General features: G+C 49.4%; 1 protein-coding gene across 1 annotated transcript in view; it reads right to left on the bottom strand.

The window, feature by feature from the left end:
• LOC147665203 (phosphatidylinositol-3,5-bisphosphate 3-phosphatase MTMR4-like) overlaps positions 1-19,212 on the bottom strand; it is a 269,189-nt gene that overhangs the window by 10,109 nt on the left and 239,868 nt on the right. The gene's annotated exons all lie outside the window — the stretch shown is intronic.

Here is a 19,212-nt window from a genome sequence, read left to right as displayed (position 1 = left end):
GCTATTGTATTCCGTGTTATTTGTCTAGCTCTAGTTGCAAGGTAGTGCCCGACTTGCTCACTACACTCATATGCCTTCTCAAGCCACACAGCCAATCTATCTGCAGCTCTCTTGGCTATTTCAAGAATTGTCGACTTGGCTACAATCACTTTTATATGTGCTTCCAAAGCATCTCCACCCTCCTGGAGTGCTACAGTCAGATCTTTGTCTGCGGCAGCCAAGCTACCTTGCATTTCCTTAAGCAGACGTCGCTTTTCATTATGGATACTTAGCGAAAAGCTAAGGGTTTCTCCCCGTATTCCTGCTTTCATTGTGTCCCAAACTATATCCACCCCAGCACACCCTATATTCTCCTAAAATAATTGGGGTATCCACTTCCTCATATGGTCACAGTATTCCTCATTCAAAAGTAACGATCGTTCAAAGCTCCAATTAGACTTATGCATATTTCTAGACCCTAACCCCTTAAGTTCTACTATTAAAGGATTGTGATCGGCCAATATTCGCAGAGCTTTCTCGATTGAACACGCATGAAGAATAGTATGTGATGCTAAAATAAAATCTAATCTTGCATGTTTATTATATGGAAAAGAAAAAAAATGTAAAATCCAGGTCCATGGGGTTCTTCCCATTTATCAGAAAGTGCATGCCTGCGACATAGTGTCCTTAAAGCTCTAAAATCCTTAGGTTACCGACCATTATAGACTCAATGATTATCAAGGGCTATATTTTAACAGGTAAGCAGATTTATTTTGAAGTCCCCACAAATAATTATGGGTAGCGGGCAGGTAGCCAATTCATTATTTATATAACCAAATACGGCTGGATCATCAAAAGTACTTCCATAAATAGTGCAAATTCTAATTGGATCCCCATTATCCCTACAACATTCTGTGATTACCCACCTCTCATTCTGATCAGCTATTGTTCGAGTAAAATATGTTATGTTATGTTAAAAGAACTTATATAGCGCGCAGCTGCCCCAGCGAAGGGGCGTCCCGGCGCTTACAGCTACAGGCAAGGGACGCATAAGGCCACAGACAGAAGGGGAAACCAGAACAAAAGAGAGGTTAGGCTAACGGAAAGAGGAAGGTCTTAATAGCCTTTATGAAGGTAAGTAGACAGTCCAAGCAATTAATATGACCCTACGGGTCGGTAGGTGGACTGTCTGGTTTCCCAATCTAACCTCAAGCAAGACAGCGGTGTGGCGGTTTCTCAAGCGTTTAGAAGGCTCACAACACGGAACCTTTCTTGTGTCCTCCCTTCACCCCTTTTTCTCCCTATCACCTTTTTCTTTTTTTCACTAAATCACGCCAGGTGGGGTTAGCTAAGCATATATTTCGAAGTACCTGTAAACACTGTTGTACAAACTACGAATGGCTAACCTTGTAACAGAAATGCTAATGTCTTTGCTTTAAAAAAATCAATAATAAAATACTTTGAAATAAAAAAAAAAAAAAAAGATTGCTACCCCCGTGTCTTTGAATTTTGAGTCGTGGCCCCAACCAGTGTAAATCCAAGTGTTTCCAACAAGTGTATCTGTGCTCTTTCGATATGAGTTTCCTGCATGCAGATAACATCAGCTTTTAGCAATCATAGCCCCACCACAGTATTCCGCAGTTTTTTAATATTGTTAAGGCCACAAATATTAATTGTTGCTATACGCAGTTTACTCAATAATGATGGTATTTTCACCCTCAATAAGAAAAAACAAACATCCCAAAACTAGATCCCAAAGTGCCAAACCCCTTCCCCCCCCCTTAACCCTAGACAACCTGCCCTCAGAACCCACCCCCTCCCACAACCTACCACGGAGGTTACCTGGCGCATGCTGAGCCAGGATGAGGGCATCTGAGCAGTCGTGACCGCGTGACCCTCCCCGGTCCAATACCTCTACCTTAAATATAGCTTTAAAGTACCACCCTGTTTAATTTACAGTAATAATCCTTATTTTTGTTTATATTCCAAAAGACAGGGAATCTCTCATCATTAATAAAAAAACAAAGCCCCCCCCTCCTGTCCAAAACAATTTGGTTATATATCTTTTGAGAGAAGAAAAAAAAATTGAAAAATTGAATCGGAAAGTATAGCCAGTATCAGCTTCAACACGGTTATAATCAGAAATTCTTAGTCTTAAGTCACAAACTTTATCTTATTTGTGGACTGTATTCTCTAGCAGATGCGCTTGGGCCTGGATTTCTGATGCAAAACTACGTGTGGATCCCTTAAATATGACCTTTAGGCGGGCAGGTTTCTGGAGATAAACTGTTGAACCTAGTTGTTGGAATGGCACAAAAATCTGGAGATAAACTGTTGAACCTAGTTGTTGGAATGGCGCAAAAAGCGGTCTTAGCCTCCGTCTGCGCTTCACTGTGGCATGAGCGAAATCAGGCCGGGTAAAGAAGGAAATGCCATTAAATTCTTTCTTGTTTGCGGGCTTTGCGAGATCATAGAGGAGGTGCCGCAGGAGAAAATTGCCAAAATAGAATAGCATAGCTCATGGGTATTGTGAGGAGGAGGTTGGTGGTTTAGATGGTGTTAGTGGGAAACTAGGAACTCTATGCATTTCCTTTTCCCAATCCCAAGAGTGTAAATCCGGGAAAGCTCCCATAAAGAGTGCGATCATAAAAGTGTTAGGGTCATTCCCCTCCACTCCCTCCGGAATACCAGGAACGCGTAAATTATTACGAAGTAATCGGTTCTCTTTCTCCTCGACTTTGAGCATAATGTCTTTAACTATACCATCATGTTCCTCTCCTTGCGTTTTCAAAGTGATACTATCTTTCTCAAAATTTTCCGTACGTATTTCTACTGAGGCCATTCTATCCACAATTTCAACGCATGCCTTGTCCATTTTCCATATGGTGCCTTGAAGCTTCTGCATTGCAAGCCACGACCTTCGGCTATTTATCTTGACCTTCTCTTGAAAGTTCTTAATAGATTGTAGCACATCTGCGAATGTAGGTTTTCTTTTGGGATCAACTGCTCCATCGGCTATGCTCCCTGAGGGTGTATAGTTCTCTTGAGCACACCGTTGGTTCTGTCAGAGCTGATAACTGATGAGGTAGTCCCATCTGAGATCCATCGTGCTACCCTGATCGGGGGTCTCACCTTTCTTATGTCGACTGGATTTCTGCCTCAGAATTTTCTTTTGTGCAGAAACTTTCATGGATAGCTCTAAATCTGTGCTGTTGTCCTAGTTCTGACTTCCTCCTTCACTATTGACGGATTCACTTTCATCCGAAATTTCTGATTCATCCGTATATGAATACAATTTGTCTATGTTATCAGGCGTTATAGGCGGGAGAGCAGGTTTTTTTTCCCTTGCCAGTTCCACTAAGAGTCACCATATCCTTATTTATTATTTCGCTTTTCTCAGCTGCAATGTTATTGAGATTTTGTAAGTCATCTATGGGGCAAGCAATTGGAGGTTTAGAGCCAATATCTTCCTGAGCCTTCCCAAGACTGCTAGCTGGACTTGATTAAATATTAGTGTTTTAATCTCCACTGCATTTTTAAAAGGCGGCACGGCTTCCATAAGTCCTGTCTGGTCAATTGGACCCTCTAATTCAGCCACTTCACCCACCATCACGTTATGCATTTTCCCATCAATCAGGGAAAATATATTAGAGATCAGAGGTTGCCCACCCTGAGCATTTTGGGTAGACTGACAATATCTGCGCCTTTAATGTTTTTTGTTTGTATTTTTTTCTGTTTAGCTGTCCATTCGATCTTTTCTGAAGAGTTAATTTTTTCGCTCTGTTCCCTATTTTTTGCTCCACGAGTGTCGAGGCGTTTCTGGCGGTTTTCAACTGCTGCAAGGTTAGGCTGCAGAAGTTAATTCCACAGTGGACCTGTCAGTTGCATGCTTTTAATTTTACTTGCTTCCACTCCCCGCCCTGCCATCCTTACTTGTTCAATTTCAATGTGTTGAATACAATGTATCCTTCGCGTCCCGACTGCCGTCCGGAAAACACTGGAGCTCCTGTGTCGATGTCCTTTCCCTCGCTCTCGGCAGGATTCTGTAGATCGCAGATGGAACCACAAAGGAGCACACTTCAGAGGAGTACCGCCGCAGGGCAGTGATCACCAAGGATACAGGAGCGCCGTGGACCAGGGGTAATACTTCGGCGTGCATCAAAGGTTCTTCCCCAGCAATTGTCACAAACGCACAAGTTACTACTTGCGTAACAATATATCTGTAAGAGACATTAGTTAGTGATGGATTCCTTACCTTAGAATATCCCCAGGCGTCAGACTGGATCCGGAAAGTTTTGCTAGCAGTACCCCTGCGCGTCAGTAGGTGGCGTCGTGTGACTCTGCGTCCGTCACATGTGCCGAGATGACATCACGGAGACTACTTATGCGCCACCCATGAGCGCTGACGTCAGTTCTTGTGCACAACTTTCCGCGCCAGGAACGCAGAGCCATGCAAGAAACAGACTACTTGTGCCATGAAACTAGGGCCCTGAAAGGGATGTCCTTAACCCTAGTAATCAGTTCACAAAACGGGGAGGATGAGTGGGGCGGTTAGGAATCTATCACTAACTAATGTCTCTTACAGATATATCATTACACAAGTAGTAACTTGTAGATCTGAAAGAGACACTTTGGTGATAGATTCCTTGCCTTAGAATAGATACCCCAGCAATACCAACCCCAGTGGTGGGTCTGCGAATAAGAATACACCAGAAAGTCCCAGAGAACAGAACCGCCAAAGAAGCGGTTTCTCCGGACTCGACTGTCAAGGCAGTAATGCTTGGTAAACGTGTGCAGCGAAGCCCATGTAGCTGCCTGACAAATGTCCTGCAAGGGAATGTCCCGTCCCAAGGCAGTAGTGGCTGCATTTGCCCTGGTGGAACGGGCACACAGTCCCACAGGAGGCTCCTTCTTGGCCAACGAGTAACAGGCCTTGTTGCAGAGAATGACCCACCAAGAGATGGTCCGTTTGTGCACGGCCAGACCTTTTTTGGCGCCCACATAGCCAACAAAGAGCTGGTCATCCACCCGGAACAGTTGTGTGCGGCACAGAAAGGAGAGCATACGTTTTGGGTCCAGGCGGTGAAGCCTCTCTTCCTCTCTGGAAGGAGGCGGAAAGAAGGTGGGCAAAGTGATGGTCTGACCGATGTGGAAGGGCGTGACAACTTTTGGCAAGAAAGAAGGACGGGTCCTCAGAACCACCTTGTCTGGATGAATAGAAAGGAAAGGAGGTTTAGAAAAAGAGCCAGGAGCTCACTCACTCTTCTGGCAGAGGTGATAGCAACCAGGAAAGCAGTCTTCATGGTGAGAAGATGCAAAGGACAGTTATGAAGGCGTTCGAAGGGAGCGCACATCAGAAACGTCAAGACAAGGTTTAAGTCCCATTGAGGCATGATGATCAGCACTGGAAGGAACGTGTGCGTAATGCCTTTCAGAAAGTGGTTAACAACCAGCGACTTAAAAAGAGAAGGCTGATCAGGAAGCCATAGAAAGGCAGAAATGGCCGAAAGATAACCTTTTATAGTGCCCAGAGCAGAGCCCTGCTGGGCCAAAGAAAGAAGGAACAAAAGAACATCGGAAAGAGGGGCAGAAAAGGGATCCACAGCCTTTGCTGTGCACCATGCCACAAACTTGTTCCACCTGCAGACGTATGCCGTTTTTGTGGAGGGACGCCTGGCTGCCAGAATGACATCACATACTTCGGGAAGAAGATTGAAAGCTGTCAACTGTCGCCGCTCAATCTCCACGCATGGAGGTGGAGGCTGGACAGGTGTGGGTGAAGAACCGTTCCCTGCTGCTGAGACAAAAGATCCTCCCGAAGAGGCAGTCGGATCGGGGGATCGATCGCCATGCTGAGTAGCTCGGGATACCAGTATCTTCGTGCCCGATCCAGAGCCACAAGGATGACTCGGGCCCGGTCGCGCTGAATCTTCGTCTGCACTGCGCAGAAGTGGTATATGCGGAAAGGCGTACAACAGACCGCAACTCCACTCGTGACGAAAAGCGTCGCCGAGCGAGTGCCGCCTTGGAAATTCCAACGTGCAGAACTGATGACAATGTGCATTCTCTTCGGTGGCGAATAGATCTAACCAAGGCTCTCCCCACTGCAGAAAGAGACCTCGCGCCACGTCCGAGTTCAGACGTCATTCGTGATCCATCATGCACCGGCAGCTGAGTTAGTCAGTCCTGGCGTTCAGAGAACCTGCCAGGTGTTGAACCACCAAGGTAATGCCTTGCTTTTCCAGCCATGTCCAGAGGCTTATAGCCTCATGGCAGAGTCCAGGACTCCACCCCGCCCTGTTTGTTGCAATACCACATGGCGGTGGTGTTGTCCGTGAACACCAGCACCACACTTTCCCGAACAGAGGATCTCCCGAAGCTCCAAAAGGTTGATATGGAGCCGGGACTCCGCCGGAGACCAGAGGCCTCTGTTCTCCGCCTCTCCCTAGTGGCCTTCCCATCCCAAGAGGGACGCATCTGTCACCACTGTGTGTTCCTGTTGGGGACGCGAGAGGGATCTGCAATTGACCAAATCGCGATTCGTTAGCCACCACTGCAGGTGTCATGCAGTGCCCTCAGAGACCTGGACATGATCGGACAGGTTGCCCCGATGCTGTGCCCACTGGAACTTCAGGTCCCACTGCAGAGCCCGTTGTGCCATCTGGCATGTTGCACCAGCAGGATGCAGGAGGCCGTCAGGCCCAGGAGCCGGAGGGTCATCCTGACTGAAACTACGGACAGAGGCTGAAAGATCGGAATCATAGCCTGAATGTCCCGGACTCAATGCTTGGTGGGGATAAACCCGAAACTGCGTAGAATCCAGAACCACTCCGATGAAGGGGAGCTTTTGAGAGGGACTCGGGTGCGACTTCCCCACATTGATGGAGAACCCCGATGGAGAACCCCGACAAGTGCAGGAGGTCGGCCGTAGTCCGAAGGTGGGTATAGACTGCCTGCGGCGAGCCCGCCTTCAACAACCAGTCATCAAGGTAGGGGAAGACTGACACCCCTGACCTGCGCAGGTCAGCTGCGACCACCGCCATCACTTTCTTGAACACCACAGGTGCCCTGTTAAGGCCGAAGGGGAGCACAGCAAACTGAAAATGCTCCTGGCCTACCGTGAACTGCAGGCAACGCCAGTGGGCTGGCAGGACGGGGAAGTGAAAATATGCGTCCTGCAAGTCCAACGCTACATCCAGTCTCCAGGGTCGAGGGCAGTCAAGACCTGAGCCAGAGTCCACATCTTGAACTTCTCCTTCCGGAGGAAGCAATTGACGTCCCGGAGGTCCAAGATGGGGCGCAAGCCCCCTTTGTTCTTGGGGACCACAAAGTAGTGGGAATAACCACCACAACCTACTTCAGGACCAGGAACGTGCTCGATGGCCCCCTTGGCCAAGAGGGCCATAACTTCCTGCTGCAGAAGCGCAAAGTGATCCCTCGACATGCGGTGGAATCTAGGTGACATGGCCGGGGGATAGACTCGAAGGGGCGGGAGTAACTCCTCCTGACGAGCTGCAGCACCCACTTGTCGGAACTGACAGAACGCCAATGGAGAAGGTGATGACGAATCCTGCCACCCTCTGACGTGGGATGCAACCTGAAGCTCAGACTAGGAAGGCTTTGAGATTGACGTCGCGGGGGCGGAGGTGGACTGACTCTTACGCCGGCCCCCGGAGCCACCTCGGCGGCCTCCACGCCCACGGGCACGCTGAGCTTGGTTTGGCGGAGGCTTTTGGCTGAACGAATGGGCAGGGGTGCCTCTGCCCTGGCCACGAAAGGAATGATAGGTAGACTTGTCCGGGCGCGTAGTGGAAAGGCCTAAGGACTTGGCCGTAGTACAAGAGTCCTTAAAACGCTCCAGTGCAGTGTCGGCCTTATCACCAATCAGGCGAGTGCCGTCAAAAGGCATGTCCATAAGCGAGCGCTGGACGTCCAGGGAGAACCCGCTGGACCTCAACCAGCCGTGGCTACGTAGCGCCACAGTCGTTTGAGATTGCCCTACCAAGGGAGTCTGCGGTGTCCAAGCCACAACAAATGGCGGACCTAGATGCATTCTTACCCTCAGCCACAGCCTGAGACAGCACAGTCTGGACCTCCTCCGAGCACTGAGGCAACACCTCAGCAACGGTATCCCACACCGCGTGGGAATAGTGGCCCAAAAGGCACGATGTGTTCACAGACAGCAGCCCCAAGCTGGCGGATGAGAACAACCACTTACCAAACTGTTCCAACTTCTTAGAGACATCCGGCGGAGCCGTGGGAAAAGCACTTTGGGAAGTCTGGGCTTGAATGACTAAATTCTCCGGTGTGGGATGAGTAGGCAGAAAGGCAGGGTCACCCTGCACCGGGCAATGACGCCTCGCAACATTTTTATCCACAGGAGCCTCCGCAGCTGGCCGCAACCAAGTGCCCAACAAGAGTTCAGTGAGGGGATTGTTAAAGGGCAGCAGTGTCTCAGATGAGGTGGACGCCGACTGGAGCACCTTAGTGAGGAGATTAGTATTAAGTCACCGTGGGGAGATCGAAGTTAAGGACCTCCGCTGCCCGACAGAGCACCACCATATATGAGGCGCTTGCCTCCATAGTGGGCGGGGGAGAAGCAAACCCCGGATCAGAGGCGACGTCGAGGCTGCCAGCCTCCTCCAAATCGTCCACCCAGTCCTGCTAAATATCACACTTCCGACCCCTTCCAATCGTCCTCCGCCACCGGTACTCTCGGTGGCGGGGCAGGGATCGGGGAGGGAAGATACTGCGTCGGGAAGGGCGCAGGCCTGGGCCGAGCCGGCACCGCATCCCAATTCGGATCCCAGGCGGGGACAAAACCCTCCGGGAACCGGGGCAGAGGCGGAACCAGCGGTATCCACTGTGGCACCGCCGGCGGATCCCGGAACCAGCGATATACACTGTGGCACCGCCGGCGGAGCCGAGGGCGGCGCTGGGGCTGGAGCCGGCAGTTTGGGACCTCTTGGTGCCGTGGCCTGAGCCAGCGGCGCTGGATCCTGAGACGCCGGGGCTGGATCCGCCGGAGGAGTCAACGGACAAGCATGAACCTGACACGGGACCGCGGGGCCCGAAAGTGCACCAGCGGGAACCAGTGGCCTAAACAGGCAGTCCATGGCAGCAAGGAATTCTTGCAGCTGTGCGGGAGTCACCGACGGATCCGGGTAAGGAGCGGACTCCCAGGCTCCGAAGAAGCCGCAGGGGCGGAGCCCCTGTTCCCCTCGTCCGCATCCGGGGACCGATGGGGGGACGTCTGAGAGCAAACATGCTTCTTCGACTTCTTTTTGTGTCATCTCTTACCCGAATTCGATGGTGAAGACTTGGATCCCGAGGAGCTGTAATGAAGGCTCAGCGAGCGGTCACGAGAATGACCCCTGGACCTCGAGCGCTCCCTCAAGGTCTTCGGCCAAAGCCCAGACAGGACCGGGAGTCATGGTCACGCTCCAGGCAGTAGAGACAAACGTTGTGAGGGTCCGCCACCGACATATTGCTACGGCAGGCCCCGCAGGACTTAAAACAAGGCATCCCTACTTGCACCAGAGAAAACCAACACAAGACAAAAGTCTCTAAAAGATAGTCAAAAAATGACTGAGGTATATGCACTATCGGCTCTGCGCTTTCTGGAGCTGAAAAAGAAAGAACTGACGTCAGCGCGCATGGGTGGCGCCTAAGTAGTCTCCGTGACTTCATCTCGGCGCATATGACGCCAACAACGGACGCAGAGCTGCACAACACCACCTACTGACGCGCAGGGGTACTGCTAGCAAAACTTTCCGGATCCAGTCTGACGCGTGGGGATATTCTAAAGTAAGGAATCTATCACTAACGTGTCTCTTTCAGGTTGAATTTTTCCTTTTCTTACACTGTTTATAATAAGGCATTTTTTTGTTATAAACATCCACGTTTTCACCTTTCACTCTCGGTCCTGAAGAAAGCCCACAAGACCTATCTAGGTAATTTGGGCTGAAACATGTTGGCCATTTTTAATCACTAACTTTGAGTGTGTTAGAATCCCTAATACATTCGCGGAACGCACGATTTTAAATACCCTTTGACGGGCTACCCGAATCCAGACCCAATAAAGCGAAGCATCTGGCTGTCCGGGTATTTTAACGAATTTGAACACTGTCCACATCACTTGATCACTACTGTTTTAACCATGGGTAAGAACCTCCAGGTGGAGGCTGCATAACCATACTGACCCGATGATTATGCACACACGTGAATGAAGAGTGGAGAATCAACATATACCACTACCACGATCTTCCCATCACGTGCATGAGGGTTTTTTACCTGAGACACCCCACATACCTCCTGCATACCCTGGTTGTGCAGGACAAGTGATCCTTCCCCCTATGATTAATTGAGATTAAAGTAAAGGAAACTGAATGGATCAGAACTTCCTCCTCCCTCATATGATTGATTGATTGATGTAAAATTTAAGGCATCGTTTGATGTCCAAAGAGTGCAATCGTTGCTCTGCCGGAGATTGAGGATCGGCAAAGAAAGTCTTTAAGAAAACAGGCTCGTTTAGATTGAAATACGTAGGCACCTTCGGCAGGAAAGTTGGGTTGGTGCGAAGCACCACACAGTCCGGTTCCAATTGAAGAAAAGGAAGTTTAACAGTGAAAGCGTGAAGATCACTCACGCGACGAGATGTCAGATCAAGGAGAAGGGCTACCTTCCAGGTCAGAAACTTTAAGCCCGCCCTATGGATAGGCTCATATGGCGCCTTCATTAGTTGGGCTAAGTCGACATTGAGATGCCAAGTGGGAGGAGGACGCCGAAGAGGTGGGAACATCCGGAACAGTCCTTTGAAAAACTGACGAATAACTCTGGAAGAGCAGAGAGGAGGAGCCAACCTGCCGGAAACGAGAGATTGTCGCCAAGAAAACTCTCAAAGTAGCATTGGAAAGCACGGATTGAGCCAGGCCCAGAAAGAACGGAGGTAGCTGCTCCGGAATGGAATGGATAGGATGGATATTAGTAGCCACGCACCAATGGCAGAACCTCTTCTATTTGAGCTTGCAAGTCTTAATGGTAGACGGAGCTCTGGCCTGTGCGAGAATGTCTCGGCATTCCGGCGAGATATTGAAATGCGCAAATTGAAAGTGCTCAGGCTCCAGGCCGACAATTGTAGAGAGGAGGGGTTCGGATGGCAAATTTGACCCTTGTCAAATGGTGGAGTAGTGTGGCTCACTGGTTAGAAGCGGCAGTACCAGAAGCAGAGGTCGGCCCGGGACCAGGGTTCAATTCCCGACGCGGCAGGGTGTTGGGCAAATGTCAGCGGGCTCGATAAATATCGCCTTCGGTATTATTCTAACCATGGCTCCCACTCAGCAACTCTGGGCAATAGCTTGCTTAATCTCCACAAACGGCCCCATCAATGCCCGGGATGCCAGGCTTCACCTTGGGGGTGCCCAATAGGGACCATCTCACAGGGAAAGTCAGGGCGGGTTCCCCAGCGTTATACAGCGCCAGGAAACCTACGGGTAGCAGTGCGCTTTACAAGCTCAAATAAATTTACATTTATCCATCGTCAGGAGGTCCGGTCGAAGAGGAAGGAGGATGGGCTCGCACTGGGACAGAAGGAGTAACTCAGAGAACCACGCCTAACGGGGCCATCTGGGAGCGATCAGGAGAATGTGGCAGGGCTGCCCCCGCATCTTCCACAGCACAAGAGGCACCAACGGGATCGGAGGAAAAGCGTAGGTGAACAGATCGCACCAATTCATCAAAAGGGCATTCCCGCACGACCCATGGTGGGGATGCCAACTTGCGTAAGATCGGCATTTCCGGTTCTCCTGTGTTGAAAGAGATCCAGAGACGGACGACCCCATCGTTGAAAAACTAGGTCGAGAGTCAGTTGATGACGTGGACCTGCTGAGCGAATCTGCTAGGATGTTGGAGACGCCCGGCAGATGCACAGCTGTCAGGGAAACTTGATGACGGATTGCCCAATCCCAGATCGACTCAGCCAGCCGAGACAAGAGGGGAGACCTGGTTCCGCCCTGCTCGTTGACATAGTGCATACTGGTGGTATTGTCTGTCTGAATGAGCACTGATTCCCCATGAATCACAGAAAGGAAGGACTTGAGCACCAGAAAAATTGCCATCAGCTCCAGCCTGTTGATGTGCCAGGAACGATGAAGCGGAGACCATTTGCCTTAGATGGAAAGGCCTTGAAGGTGAGCACCCCAGCCTTCTAATGAGGCGTCTGTTGTGAGCGTGAGTTCAGGAGTGGTAGAGAGGAAAGAAGTTCCTGTCGCAAGGTTGGATGGTTGCGCCTACCATTGGAGAGCGGATCTCATGCAATCAGTGACACTCATGAGGTCGTTGAAAGAACCGGAGACCTGACGCCACTGTACGTCCAAGTCCTCCTGAATGGGGCGAGTCCGAAGTCTGCAATTTGGGATCAGTGCAATACAAGACAACCATCCCCAGAAACCACTTTAAGATCCGGACAGAAACGGACAGTCTTGCCCGAATCAGAGACACCAAGCGAAGGATCTTTTGTTGACGCTCTTGGGACACGAATGCCTTTGAAAGCACTGTGTTTAATGTTGCTCCCAGAAAGTTCCTGCTTTGAGCCGCTTCGAACTGAGACTTTGACATTGATGGTTAGGCCGAGAGATCGAAACACGTCCTGACAAAGACGGGTGTGTTGGAACAGCTGTTTGCGAGACTGACTTGAGGAGGCAGTCGTCCAGATATAGAAAAATGTGGACGCCTCGGAGACGCAGGCAAGCCATTACTGGAGCCAATACTTTCGTGAAGACAGAAGGGGCGTATCGGAGGCCGAAAGGCAACACCTTGAACTGAAGTCTCTCCGTCCCACCTGGAAGCGCAAGTACTTCCGATGCTTTTGAAGAATTGGAACATGGAAGTAGGCATCCTGTAGGTCGATGGTGGTCATGAAGTCGCCCATGGAGAGAAGACGCAGGATCTCTACCAGTGTAAGCATGCGGAAGGTTTGGCTCTTGAGGTACCGGTTGAGCGCTCGCAAATCCAGAATTAGTTGCCAGTCTCCAGTCATCTTGAGTATTAGGAAAAAATGGGAATCGAAACCCTTTCCTCTGAGATTTGGGAACCACTTTGACGGCACCATTCTGAATTAGAAGACAAACTTGATGGAAAAGCTCCTTGAGGTGGGGAGGAGGCGGGCCAGATGGTGCAGTGGGAGGAGGAATCTTGATGAATTCTAGAGCATGGCCCTTTTTGACAATGTCCAGAACTCAGCAGTCCAAGGGGATGGAGGACCACTGAGAAAAGAACAGATTCGACCTCCAACGCTTGGGGGAGTACAAAAGTCATTGACGTTTGGGAGTGGATCCTCTATACGAGGATTTACCCCTGTAGGATTTTGGCGACTGCTGTCGGGAGGACTGCTGCTGGTTGGAAGAGTAACGTTGGTTACCTTGTTGGTAGGAGCGGTATTGAGAGTTTCCTCCACGAAAAGTTGAGGAAGTGCCGCATCCGCGAGCACCCCGAAATGGCTGCTTCCGAAACTGTAAAGTCCCCGATGAGCGAGCAGTGTCAGTGTCCTTTTTAATGGCCTGCAAAGCCTCGTCTATGTGCGCTCCAAAAAGCGACTCACCGTCGTATGGCATATCCAGGATCTTGGATTGGACTTCTTGGCGGAAAGAGGTGGACCGTAACCAGCCCTGCCTTCGTAAGACCGCTGCACTGGCAAGCTGACGAAATACAGTACACGCAATGTCAACTGCACAATCAATGATTTCCTCTGACGTCCTCTCTCCGTCCTGCAGGATTTGCATAGCTTCGGCCTTTGAAGAGTCAGGGATGAGGTTCACCAGGGCAGACAAGTCCGACCACATCTAGCGGTCGTAGCGGCCTAAAATGGGTAAAGCATTAGCCGTCCTCACCATAGTGGATGCCATTGTGGAGAACTTGCGTCCAATAGTGTCCAGGCGCCGACCCTCCCTATACGGAGGAGCTGAAATTGGCAATGCCGGATTACGGGAACGACGTTGTGCTGCTTGAGTGACCACTGAGTCTGGCTTTGGATGAGCGACAAGGCGACGAGCGCCTTATATTTTTTCTCAAGGCGAGGCAGTTCAGCCGGCAGTGAATTTGGTGTTTGCATGAGCTTCACCCCTTCAGCCCATATAAAGTCTATGATGGGTATAGTGTGGACTTGTTTGAATTGCTGATTTTTAAAATTTTAGAGGAAACAATCCTCCTCCCTCTGGACTCTAGGCAATTTGAAACGTTGGGCCGCTTTATCCATCAGCTGATGGAAACTCGCAATGTCCACCGGAGGCGAATCCCCGGGCTCTACAGGGAGAGGGGAAGGCGTCTGGATTTGGAAGTCATCCCACTCAGCCATGTGGGTGGCTGCGTCATCATTATCATAGACTTCACCATCTTCCCATTCGGGAGCGACATTATCATCATGATCATCATCATCATCATCATCAACTGGGTACACAGTAGTGTGGATCTTTACTGACGTCTGGACCTGTGGTGAAGGCGTTGGTGGTAAAGGTGGCGGAACAGGGTCAGGAGCCGCCGCAGTCGCAGGCACATGAGGCATAGGCGTACCCTGCGGAGAAGGCAGGAAACGCCGGTTATAGTCATCCAACATATGTTGGAGATTTGAGATGAGCGACAATGGCAATGTCGCAGTAGGAACTTGTATAGAGCGTTCTGCTTGTGAATACTGGTAGTCGTCCTCATCATCATCATCACCGTAATCTTGGCACTTAATAACCAAATCTGACGGACTGCGGGCCACTCTGAAAGAATCACCCACATCATGATCAGAGTCAGAATCCGGCTCAGAGCCTGTGGCGAACATGGGCGAGGGAGGCTGTGGATCTGGAAGAGATAGCTGGTCAACCGGCCATTGAAGACGATGGTGCAAGGGGTCGGCGGTGGAAAAGCCAGACCCAGTGGAATCAAAGGCACCAAAGGTAATGAGGCAAACGATGAAGGAACCACCGTCGACGGTGTTGTCGACGGTGCGGACAACGACGTTGGTAGAGACGTCGACGAAGTCGATGCAGAAAAATCCGCCGTCGACAGAGCAGCCGTCAACGGAACCATCGTAGACGGTTAGGTCGTCGACGAAGTCGTCGGCGATGATGAAGCCAACGTCGACTGAGGTGATGTTGACGGAGCCCTCGTCGACAGGACAGTCGACGAAGAAGACTTCTTGTGAGCTTTCGTCGACGATGATTTTGCGGACGACGAAGCAGATTTCTTCGTCGACGACGAGGCAATAGGTATCGTCGACAAGACAGTCTTGAAGCTGAGTGATACCTTAGTCGACATGGACGACGTCGACATAGCAGTCGTCAACGATCCCGAGGCTGATGTCGTCGTCATTGTTGCCGTCGACGATCCGGAGACGGCTGATCTCTTCGTCGGGACGTTCGTCAACGCTCCCGAAGACGAAACATGTTTCGGAGCAGAAACATGATGGGAGGCAGCAGAAGACGCCTGAGAGCCAGGTCTCGTGGGCGTAGCGGTAGTAGGAGGTGGTGAAGACACCGCAGGAGCCACAGACATGGAAAGTTTTTTCCTTTTTAGAAAAGGTGAAGCCATATCCTGCACACTATTATGCTTGGAGGTTGCATGAGAAGGTCCAGACTGCAAACTTTCTGCATCTGACAAAGCTGAATCCTTATCCTTAAGACGTTGGAGCCAAATGAGGAGATGGCCTTCTCTGTCCTTAAGGGACAAAACTTACAGCTACCAACCTCATGGTCGGAATAATGGCAATAAATGCACTTCTTGTGGGGGTCTTCAGAGTAAAGACGCAGTTTCCCACAAGAAGAGCAAGGTCTAAATAAAAAATTCTTACTTGAGATGTTGAGAAGACTGGAAAAACTTGAAGAAATAGAGAAAACTGAGCAGAGCTCAGGGAGACTCCCTTCACACGACGTGCGGTAGAAAATCTGAGGGTCTGAGCTCTGAGGTGAAGGTTCTGGAAGGGTGCTGGCGCTTGATTGGCTGTAGTTTGGACTAACATAATGACAGGAATATGTTACAAGTGTTTTTTCTCTCTATCATGTATTCCTTTGTGGGAATTGGTTTTTGAGCCTTTATTATGTATTTACTACTACTATTTCTTGTGTTATGTATTACATACATATGTTATTGGTATGTTATTGCTATTTTATTTACCGTGGGACTCCCACTTCGACGACAGGGAATATTCAAGCATGTGAATCCATGAAATACACCCTAAAACTGGAGAACCTCTGGTACAGCGGGATTGACTATTGCCTCTATATGAGGTAGAGGATCTGTCAGTAGGCATGGTCTTTGAGACTCCCCTGTAAAAGGAGGGGCAAAAGGAACCACTTTTTGATGGTGTCTGCAGTGCTTCCATTCATTTGGCTACCTCAGTGTCTTTCTTCATTTTTTCTAATGAAGTGCCAACTGTAGGGCCAAATAAATGTTCCTTGTTAAATGGTAAATTTAAAATGGAAGTTTGAACCTCCAGTTTAAATCCTGATACCCTTAGCCATGCGTGACGTCTAAGTAGGATGCTGGTGTTAATAGCGCATGAAGCAGTGTCTGCTGCGTCTAGAGCACACCGGTTTGAAGTGTTGGAAATAAGCTTCCCTCACGGGATGAGGTCATGAGCTTTGGCTATATGTTCTTCAGAAGATATTGGATTAGCTGCTCTAGCTCATCATAATGAGCTCTGTCATACTTTGCTAAGAGTGCTTGTGCATTAGCTATGCACCAATAATTGCCTGCTTGCACTGCTACTCTTTTGCCTGAGGCATCTACTAATTTAGATTCTTTATCAGGAGGCGGGGCGTCTCCTGTTTGTTTGAGAATTAGCTTGTTTATGAGCATTTGATACCACTGAAGAATATAATGGAACCCGACTCCAGATATAAATGGAGTCTGTAGGTGCCGCTTTATATTTTTTGTCAACTCTAGGTGTGAGGACCCTAGCTTGCACTGGATCTTTGAATGCCTCATCTACATGTTTTAACATACCTTTGAGCATAGGTAGTGTATGTGTAGACTTTTGCGATGCACTTAGTGTCTCAAATAAAAAAATCTTCCTGAAGAGGCTCCTTATGGAGCTGTACTCCATGGTACTGTGCAGCTCTATTAAGCAGTTCAATTAACCCCACATTGTCATCTGGAGGAGAAGACTTAGATGGATATAAGTCTGGGTCGTTATTATTGGGATCAGTGTTATAGTCGGCCCAAGGGTCTGGAGCATTATCTTCTGGCACATCCCCATGAGTGTCCCCATCTTGAACCCCATCCCTATCATCTTGATAATGTGGAGATTGTGGCTGAGGGGAATTTGTGGGAGTTATGGGCAACTCAGGATCAATAGGTGAAGAATGTGAAAAAGGTGGCGGAGAAGTGTTAGTACCTATACTTTTTAGAGGGATATGATAAGAATCCTTAAATTCTGGTTTCTTTTTGCTGCCAACTTTGCATAAAGGTGTCCTATTTTAGAGTTAATAAAAAGTTCCTTTTGTTTGGGGCAGTGTTAGCAAGTGGAACATCGAAACAAGGGTCCTTAGATGGTGGAGGTGCTGCTATTTCTCTTGGGGCCAGAATTTTCGGAGTGGAAGATTTTGGTCCAGAGTATTTCTGATCCGACATCTGTTTCGGTTCCGACGTGTTTGAGGGATCAGTGGATTTGGTTTTCGGTGCTGAAGTTTTGGGTTTGGTTTCCGAAGGAGGGTGACCCAGTGCCGAGCAGGAAGGCTTGGATACGTGTTTCGTGCCAGGGACGAAGGCGGAGAGGTCAAAACTATCTTGGTGCCGACCTTGGCCCGAAGGAAGAGGGGCTGGAGCCTTTTTAGAGTACCTTTTGGGGCAGAGGAGTATCTTTACTCACGGTACGCTGACCGGACGGGATGTCTTCCTCTTCCTCGGACACGTAGATGTGTTCTTCCTCCTCTGCCTCGGCTCCATGTGCTTCGAAGATCTCCTGGTTGACATTTTCTCTGAAAAGATCTGGAGCGGAGTCTCCGTGTTGCGGATACATTTTGGCACGTTGAGCCAGACAGTCAAGGAGCGTCTTCTTCGATCGGAGCGATCAGCAGGCTTCGCAGTTGTCTTTGTTGTGTTCAGGTGATAAAGACAAATTGCACACGTCGTGTAGATCGGTGTGGGGGTACTTAGAGTGGTACCCGGGGCAGAAATGGAATGGTGCCCATTCCATCTACTGCAAATTCAGTCGACGTCGCTAGGCCCAAAGGCCTTTCACAAGAATTTCCGATCCAAGTTTTAGAAATGGATACGATACGCGAATGCCGAACTGCGTGATCGAAAAAAGATTACCGTTGAGGGTAGTGTAATTGCCCACCGAGGGGATGCCGAGAACAGTGTCCAGCCGCAGCGCAGCAATTCACGTCCGAACCCGATGGCAGAAAAAACAAACAATCTAACAATGGAGTTGATGCCCATAGACTTCTTCGAACAAGAACAAAGTGCAAACATCCAGACCCACACTAGAGGGCAGACTAATGCAAAGCATGTTATCTACAGCTCACATGCCCCGAAAGGAATATGCTACATACCAGTATGCATCTGTTCTTGGCATGTAGGGCTGCTGACATTCATATCTTTGCATAGATCGCCGCCTAGTGTTGGGCCCAGATGATTGCACATTGTTGTCCTGGAAGATACTTCGAAGTATCACGAGATAGGTGGCTCCTCCCCTGGACTACTGTGCGCATGGGCATCCTCTCCATCCTCAGATTGTTTTTCGCCATTGTGGCAGAGATGGAGTATGATACAGTAAGTGATGTCCATGGTAGAAAGTAATAGTGAATGCTACAGCTGCGACAGGCACCGGGGAGGAGGGTGGGCGATATGAATGTCAGCAGCCCTACATGCCAAGAACAGATGCATACTGGTAAGTAGAATTTTCCGTTCGAGGCATGTGGGCTGCTGAATTCATATCTGTGCATAGAATGTATAGCAGTCTCTCCCCTAGCAGTGGTTGCCTGTGCCAGCTGCACCAGTCTGAAAAAGTGTTTTGAGAACAGCCTGTCCTACAGCTGCCTGCTGCTTGGAGTGTACATCTACGCAGTAGTGTTTGGTAAATGTATGTATGGTAGTCCATGTGGCTGCTCTACATATCTCCTCTAGAGGAATGTTTCCTAGGAAAGCCATGGATGCCCCCATTTTGCGTGTGGAATGCGCTCTTGGGGGAACTGCTAAAGTGCGTTTAGCTATAATGTAACATATTTGGATGCACTTAAATATCCATCTAGA

The sequence above is a fragment of the Lissotriton vulgaris genome, unplaced genomic scaffold, assembly GCF_964263255.1.
Source record: "Lissotriton vulgaris unplaced genomic scaffold, aLisVul1.2 SCAFFOLD_2729, whole genome shotgun sequence".
Lineage (NCBI taxonomy): Eukaryota > Metazoa > Chordata > Amphibia > Caudata > Salamandridae > Lissotriton > Lissotriton vulgaris.
The sequence above is the reverse complement of the archived record's forward strand: the minus strand, read 5'-3'. Positions and strand labels throughout refer to the sequence as shown.